Genomic DNA, 8048 nt, shown 5'->3' on the forward strand with positions numbered 1-8048 from the left:
GCACCGACGAGTAATACAATATTGGTTTGCACGTTCTAGGGTTGTACTGTCAACAAATGGTGTGCGCGGTGAATCTTAAATTTAAGTCTAAAAATTGTATTTAATTATTATGTGGCAACTCATAGGTAAAGCCCAGCCCAATCTCCCGTCACTAAAGGTGCCATGAATATTACTCAATTCCTCTGGACCGATTTCCGAACGTGTAATCACTAAGTGGTCATCGACAAACCTGAAGGCTTTAACCACCGCTGCTGTCAAGGTACTCTCAAGTTAACATTTTTACGTATAAGTGCAGTGCGACACAGACAAGGGACAAGGAATGAACGACTCGAGTGCTCGTGTCGTCCATTCCTCGCCCCTCGTATGTGTCGCGCGACAGGCAAGAATGTTAGCCTATCAACTAATCCAACTTGCTGTGTTCATTTCCATGCCGACTATGGTGCGGCGGCGGTGGTCGTGGCGGCCACGTGAAGCCGCATGGTCAATATCGCATGTGAGCGTCAAGATCAGCCAGCAGCGCAACCTGCGTGGGAAACCCGAATCCAGGGCATTGGAGAGAACTCGTCGCAGGACGCTTTACGTCTTCGGTGATTAAGCATCAGCAAGAGAACCCAAGAACGTAGCCTGCATCGGAGCTGTAAAGCAGCCGTATGAGCAGGCCTTCGGAAGCCGCATCCGGACGCCGGCGTCAGTAGAGCTGGCGCACCGTGTAGGAACAAGCGGTGCCAGTTGCGGTTAGTATAGAAGTACTAAGCTCTCATAGTAGGAAGCGTTTCAAAAAACTCAGTTTCAGCGAAGTAATTGTACTGGATACAGTGAAACATTTGCAAAGGCTTGGGAAGATTTCGGTCAGTGGTAAATCAGACCCTTCGGACCTCGGAATGGCTTGAGAATTCTCTTCCATAGCTTCGCTGTGCTTGAGTTGGAGTGGCTGGGATTTGCATACATCAGCGTTGATACTATTTTTGGCGACGTGCTGCTGTGTCTATATGAAGTTGCGTGACGATCATTTTGTAATGAGCGCTATAATGGCTAAGTTATAGGTCTGCCAGTCAAAGTCAAAACTGCATAAAGAACATTGAGTCAACATTATTGCTCGTGCGTCGTGCGCTGTGATACAAAAGCGGTGATGCTGATAAGACCAGTCAGAGATGGGGAAAATGCTGTGCTACTCGGATTCTAATGCACGTCCTTGAACGTTGCACACGCACATATTTGGCACAAGAACGTTGCACATTCCCCCCATTGGGTAGCCGAGACTGTGTCGGCAGTAGTTGTCACATTCAACAGGCATGTGTGGGCAGCCATGTCCGTCTATAAAAAAATTAGAAAGAACAGTGCGTTTTTGTCATATGATGCAGTTAATGATCCTGTGAGGAGGAAGAGAAGCAAATAATTGTGATGTTTGTACAAATGGGGTGTCTCATAGTTGCAGTCAATGGAAATAATAAAGACGAACACAGAGCCTGAACGTAACCATATAAAGCATTACAAACTTATAAAACGAAATGGTCTGCTAAGGTCTTGTATAAGATCGCAGTATCAATAAATAAAATAAAATAAAATGACGACTGAAGATTAATGGTCGATATTTAGCTGTAATATCTCTGATGCGTGGCGCACCTTTTGAAAAGGTTAGCATTTCGTTTGGAACAGTAAAACCAAGCGGTACTGTGTTTCGTAAAATAAAAGCAATTAGCATGCAACTAATAACTGTAGTACGTATGTCTCAAGGCTTTTGGTGTTCGCTAAACTAATTTTGTAAATAACACGCTTTCAGTATGAGCTGCCCGAAAAGATCAACAACAAAAAATATGCCCATATATGCATGAACAGCATGAACTGAACAGAATATATCTCATAGGCGTGTATCGAATTACTTCTAGGCATGCTGTAATTTCTGATACATTTGAATAACTTGGAGATTTATCCTTCCCAGACTGCTGCGGAGGGCTTGCTTCTCGTGATAAGTGCACATCGCGTTTACTTGCGGGTATATACCAACGTTTACTGTGCCCATACACGTTTTCATAATTTTTTTCGGTTTGGCGTATTAAATTTATCTTGGTTATTCTAAATCAAGACTGCACAACTCAATATCAGCGAAGGCCAAGACACGAGCAGCGCTACCACAAGCAGCGCTATGGCGTTGCGTTGCTAAGAAAGTGGTTGCAGGTTTAACTTCCGGCTATAGGCAGGCGCATTTTGATGGGGGCGAAATGCAGAAACGATCGTGTACTTGATATGGGTGCACGTTCAAGAACTCCGGGTGGTCAAAATTAATCCGCAGTCCCCCACTACGGCGTGCCTCAAAATCATATCATGGTTTTTGCGTGTAAAACATGTGCATAATCTAATTTAATTTTAATTAACGCCAAACCTATATTCTAGTAGAGGCACACGGCCGCGCTTTATTGAGCGACGTTGAATGCTTTGGTAGCAGACACACAATGCATTCTTGGTGTCACCACACTCGTTACTGTACTGAGTACATCTTATGATATTATGCCAGTCATTAAAGTCGGTTCTTGTTCAGAATCGCGAAATGGAACGCGTGTTCGCAGACATAGACGCTTCCAAAGAGAGACGCCAGTTTCAAGGAATTGCTGGCCATGTTTCAGTATTTTTTCCTCTAAAGGTTCTTGTAAAACTGAACGAGCGGATGGTTCTTCTTCTTTCCTGTTAGTATCAATAAGCACCGCGAGCTCTAGCTGCACTGTAAGGTCGTGAACTTCCAACATAAGCGAATAATTAAAGGTGGTGGTTGCTCTGTTACTCATCGTAGAATAACTGTAGGCACTGTTGGAACAGTATGGAAACATTCTCGCCAGTTTCTGAATATTCGTTGTACGCTTTTTTTCTCCACTTTGCATGAGAGTTTATCTTCAATAGAAAAATGCCGTTGGGTGCTAGAAATTGTTGAAGAAAAAATTCCGGCACTATTGAAGATTGCAAGTGTGATGACAAAAACATTGCGCCTTTTGTCGTTACAGTGGATGAAAAATGGCTATGTCTGCATTCGAATATCCATATTGTGAGTAGGGCTAGCAATAAGTCAAGAAACCGCACTTGACGCATCTTTGGCAACTTTAACACGACCTCTTTGAAGTGCTTCGACGAAGTGCGCTTTGCTATTTGTATCGGCCTGTACAATGCCTCGAATGGCGCTGTTAGCTCAAGTGTTACTACATCCTCGTTACTACCCATGCGCTCGGTACTACCCATGCTGTACTACACATGAGCTACCGTGCAAATATGCGTTTGTGAAGGTTGAAAAGTAAGGGGAGCGCATCTAGCAAAAGCATCGGATCGCAGGCGCTACTGCTTTTTGTCGACGTTCAAGTGATGCACATAGTGAATAAATGCGTGTTCTATTTTATTATACGGACGCTGCGCTGATAATGTAATCTTGACGTCGGTAACTTGACGAACACGTTTGGTGGCCACGCGCTTTCCTTGTCTTTTCCCCCAGAAAGATACCACAGTCAAACATCTTTTCTGTTAATGCATCATCATTAGAATGGTCTTGCGAACGGAAACCAGTATGCCGGCTCGTGAACGGCTGAAGAGGGGAGAGGAGTGGAAAGCTTTATCACAGTTTACATTCTGAGTTCCTCTCTAGACGTTTTCCCTAGCCTAACGCAAAACTCAATGTTAACTCTCTGCTCGCAATTCTCCATTGCGTTACTCGTTGAGCGTCGAACTGAAAACAAGCCGAACATTTACTTGTTAAACACAGCGGTGCCGCCAAATGAGTTGATATAAAAATCCTTTAATGCAATTATGTCTTCTCATCAGATTTCGCTTCTAATGAGGTAGACGCAAAACCTGCTGAGTGCTGCGTCTCAGCCGGACTCTGTCAGTCTCCAAGGCGGAGCAATGACTAGTAGCTTCTCAAAACCACAGATAAGAATTGGGGAATCGGGGTTGCTTTCATTTTAGTAAGTAAATAGTTGCTGTGCGAAGTAATATACGCAAAGTAACGAAGCGCTAGTTCGCACAAAAGAACTGGCAAGGTTGTTAATGCGTCGATCTATGTACGCACCTGCGGCCTAATGGAGGGGAAAAAAAGGAGTATATTTGCGGCGTAATGGGTAAAGGCATCGGGCTGGTGCGTCGGGGAAGCCTAGTTTAAAGGAAAACTCGACGCGGTGTGCTGTGTGCTTATACTATACTACTGTGTGTGCTTATACTGTGTGCTTATACTTATGCTACTGTGTGCTTATACAAGATTACGCATCTTCGATATCATTGTGCTCAACAAACTTTTTTCAAGTGAAGCAGGGTTTGGGTACCGGCTAGTTGGTATTCCATTGCAAACGTGACGTAATTACAGCGGATACATAGACAAGGGCAAAACGCTCGTCTTCGTCGTTCTATCTGTCCCCTTGTCAATGCATGCGCTGTAAATCATGTTTTTCAAGTGAATCTGCTTCACGCAGTAAAGTTAGGAGAGGAAGCTGACGTTCCAATCTCGTGCATCCGTGCTGTATCACTTCACCTAAAGACTGTCGGGCGCGCCAAGGTTGGCGGCGTTTTTATCATATTAACTTAATAGAGAGTTTTAGCATGTTCTATAATCCGGTAAACGCAAGCAGACTGGGCGTTTTACTGGATGAGCGCAGGCGAAAACGTGAACAATTTGCACGTTGCAGCCACCTGGTGGCGTTGAGCTCAACCAGACAAACACAGCTAACATTGCAGTAACGAAGTGTACTTTGCTGCTGGTGGAAATTTTCAGTAGCAACATGATTAGGGTTTTGCCGAAAAGTTACATCAGCAGCGAAGTAGAATACACTTATTTTCTGTAATATTAGCTCTGTGTTTTCTGGTTGAGCTCTGCGCTACCAGGTGGCTGGGCACAGCGCAGGCGGTTCACATTTGCGCAGGCGCTCATCCAGTAAAACGCGCAGTCCGCTTGCGTTTACCGATCGAGACACCGGACACGCTATAATTCTCTAATGATAGCTCATCGCGCCAGGGTTGGTACGGTTCCTATAATAATCTGTAATATGTATACTAGGAGCCAACTTCATAGGAATGAATATAAATGAGATAAGAAATATTGTAATGCACTGTGAGATTGATATACTTAAATAAGAGAACAGGCGTAATACGTACTTTCGGTGGGCTTGTTTGAGTCATGTTCACCTGTTGAAGTTAAAGCTGTAAGGGCAGCAAGAATACAGCGAACTCTAAAAAGTTGTTTGACGCCGGCTTAACGACGAAAAAGAAATTCAGAAACTAAAGCTGTTTTATAAGCAACAGTCATTAAAAGTGACCACGGCGGATATCCGCCGTGTCCTGTATATTCTCGGTTCCGTTTTGTCGTGTGTGCTTTGCAGGAATTTTCAAGGTATTCTTACAAGAAACCAAATGCTGTATTAGGAAGAAACGTTGCAGGAAGTGAGTAGGCCTTGTATGGACACAGCTAGGAAATTTAAATAGTTTCTGGGTGAGTTCCCAAAACTGCAACGTTCAAGTCGGTCTTCAACTGCTTTCGTTACATTGGGTCTGTCCAGGTTCAAATACGGAAGCGTCCTGCTAACGAAAGCGAAGAGTTTAACATCAGCCATGGTGGCGTAGTGGCTTTGGTGTTGCGCTGCTAAGCACGAAGTCGAGGGATCGAATCCCGACCGCGGTGGCCGCATTTCGATAGGCGCAAAATGCGAAAACTCCCGCGCATTGGGTGCACATTAAAGATCCCCAGGTTGTCGAAATCAATCCGGTGTGCCCCACTATACGGTGTGCCTCTTAATCATAGTATGGTTTTGACACGTGTAACAGCAGAATTTAAAAAAAAAAACTAAAAAAAACTTACCGTGTGTAGTATCGCACAGACAAAGCCAGATGACGAGGAAGCTGCAGTGTCCCCGTGCATAGCCACCTACACTCCGGCAATATTGACTGCATTCTCTTGGTCTATATGGGCAGCCGTGAGAATCTTTATTAAAGAGATAAAAAAGATAACGCAAGGTTAATGTATAATAATTAGCAATGACATCATATAATACAATACAAAGCATGCAATTTTCAATCGAAAAACTGAAACAAGAAGTTTATTCATTGCCCAGGAACAGCTATGAAGCCTGTCTAGTACGCAGAAAAGCTGACAAAACATAAATATACACAGAACTCAAGTGCGATGGGCGTTTCCTCTATGAAGGAAACGGCCTTCTTCGAAGATTACGCGGCTGGTCACAATATAATTTTAGTGGGACTCTAAATACGGTACATGTGCTTAGTCTTAAACGCCTGAAAGGCTTAAAAACGAAAGCGCACCAGGTTCAACCATCCTGGTTCTTGAACGAATCATTTATGAGCTCGGCATTTCTTTCATACACCCCAAACGATCTAGCTGTTCCCACTGTATACATATAGGCCCGGTCGTTGGTGTCGGATCACTTGCAGCGGTTAACAGAGCTACCTACCTACAAGTCTATATACAAACAGATCAGTTGACACCCGCAAATTCGCAGCTGCGTACTGGATTTCATCCCTTCGTGCCGCATGGTCTGGTCGTCTATGTCAGCTTGTCTAACAAACTGCGGCAGGTGCCATCATTGTGGTCGCAATCAGCGAACGTAATGCTTGCACTCTTAGGACATTGCTGTACATATAGATTCTAAAGGAACGCTCCCGTAACTCTCTCATATATTTTCGTTCCCTAAGCTTTGTCAGAAGTAGGGCGGAGTAAAAGTTTTCAGCATTGCATTTAAGTAGATAAATTATCACAGGGTATTTAAGGTTACGAAAGAACTAATTTACTCGCGAACGAAACACTGTGGAATTCTCCCATAATCATTGTAAGAAATCACCGGATTTTTAGGGGGCAATTCGTAACCGCTTACAGTCTCTCTATATTCGGCCGCATTAACAATGCGCTATTAAAAAGCGCAACTAAAATAAGGCCGCGATTTTATGCAGCATCCAGATAGGATGGCCATTCACCTCTGCCTGGGCATTCAAGACTGGACGCGGTAATTGTGCCTTTTCCACAGACTGCAATGAAGTGGGCAACGCAAATCATTGTGTCTGATACTGCTGGTGGTTGAATACAAACAGAAAAAGAATATTTGACAATATAAAATGATTTCTTGATGCGTGTGTGCAACAAGTATATAGCGTTCCCGGAAGAATGGCGAATAGTACAAAAGTGGGCGTCGCGCTTTGCATTCGTGTTTTTACGGCTGTGAACTCATGAAAAAGTGGCGGAACGAATTTCGTTACCTCGAGCGGCACATAGGCGAAGCAACTGCCCGCACCTAATACCAGCCAAGCATTCTCTACAGCAATAACACAACCACCCCAACCATACAACAAACAAAACAAAACAAAACAAAAATAAGAAAACAAAATTTGCAGATCCCACGCATTGTGAGAATCGATTTCACGCAAAGCATTTTTCAAGTAACTGGCTATCCAGCATTGTTCGGGGTTCCGCAAGCCGTTACCAGGTGAACCAACCTGTTCGTGTGTATTGAGTAGTGGCGTGCGTGGGTCGCGAGTGTACGTGCGTTTGAAGACAGCAGCACGACGACGACCTCGTCGATAACGATCGTATGGCTGTAAAGGCATAATTTCTGCGCCAGCCGTACGACCCCAGCATACGACACGACGGCTGTTGTGTTCTGCATGGGTAGTGGACGAGCGACGACGTGCTATACAATTGTACCTACCTATGGCTATAACCTCTGGTTAACCTCCCTGTCTTTCATTTCCCTTTCTCTCTCTCTCTCTCTCTCTCTATGGCTATGACATGGGGTGTACGTTTTTGAGCAAGTACTTCTTTAGAGTAGAGCGGCAAGTTGGCTAGTTGGTGGATGTTCATCTTGTAAAAGGAGGATACTGCGCTACAAAAACACGGACAACCGAAGTATAAGTGGGCAGGAGGGGCGCAGACTCCACTGAATTTTAATCGGTGAAAAATTACATATCTACAATGAACAAAAAAGACGTCATCATGCTCAGTGACCATCCAAAGCGCTGCCGTTACAATCTCGCGTCCAGAAATTGCACCTCACAATCAGCAAGTCCTATGGAAGGAT

General features: G+C 44.2%; 1 long non-coding RNA gene across 1 annotated transcript; it reads right to left on the reverse strand.

Annotated features, from left to right (window-relative positions):
* Positions 1 to 783: 783 nt before the first annotated feature.
* LOC125942252 (uncharacterized) lies at positions 784 to 5944 on the reverse strand. The gene is made up of 3 exons (XR_007464934.1): positions 5822 to 5944; positions 5122 to 5166; positions 784 to 1314 (listed from the first exon to the last, which is right to left on the reverse strand). It is a non-coding gene; the product is annotated as an uncharacterized LOC125942252 (long non-coding RNA).
* Between the last annotated feature and the right edge of the window lie 2104 nt (positions 5945 to 8048).

The sequence above is a fragment of the Dermacentor silvarum genome, chromosome 1, assembly GCF_013339745.2.
Source record: "Dermacentor silvarum isolate Dsil-2018 chromosome 1, BIME_Dsil_1.4, whole genome shotgun sequence".
Classification (NCBI taxonomy): Eukaryota; Metazoa; Arthropoda; class Arachnida; order Ixodida; family Ixodidae; genus Dermacentor; species Dermacentor silvarum.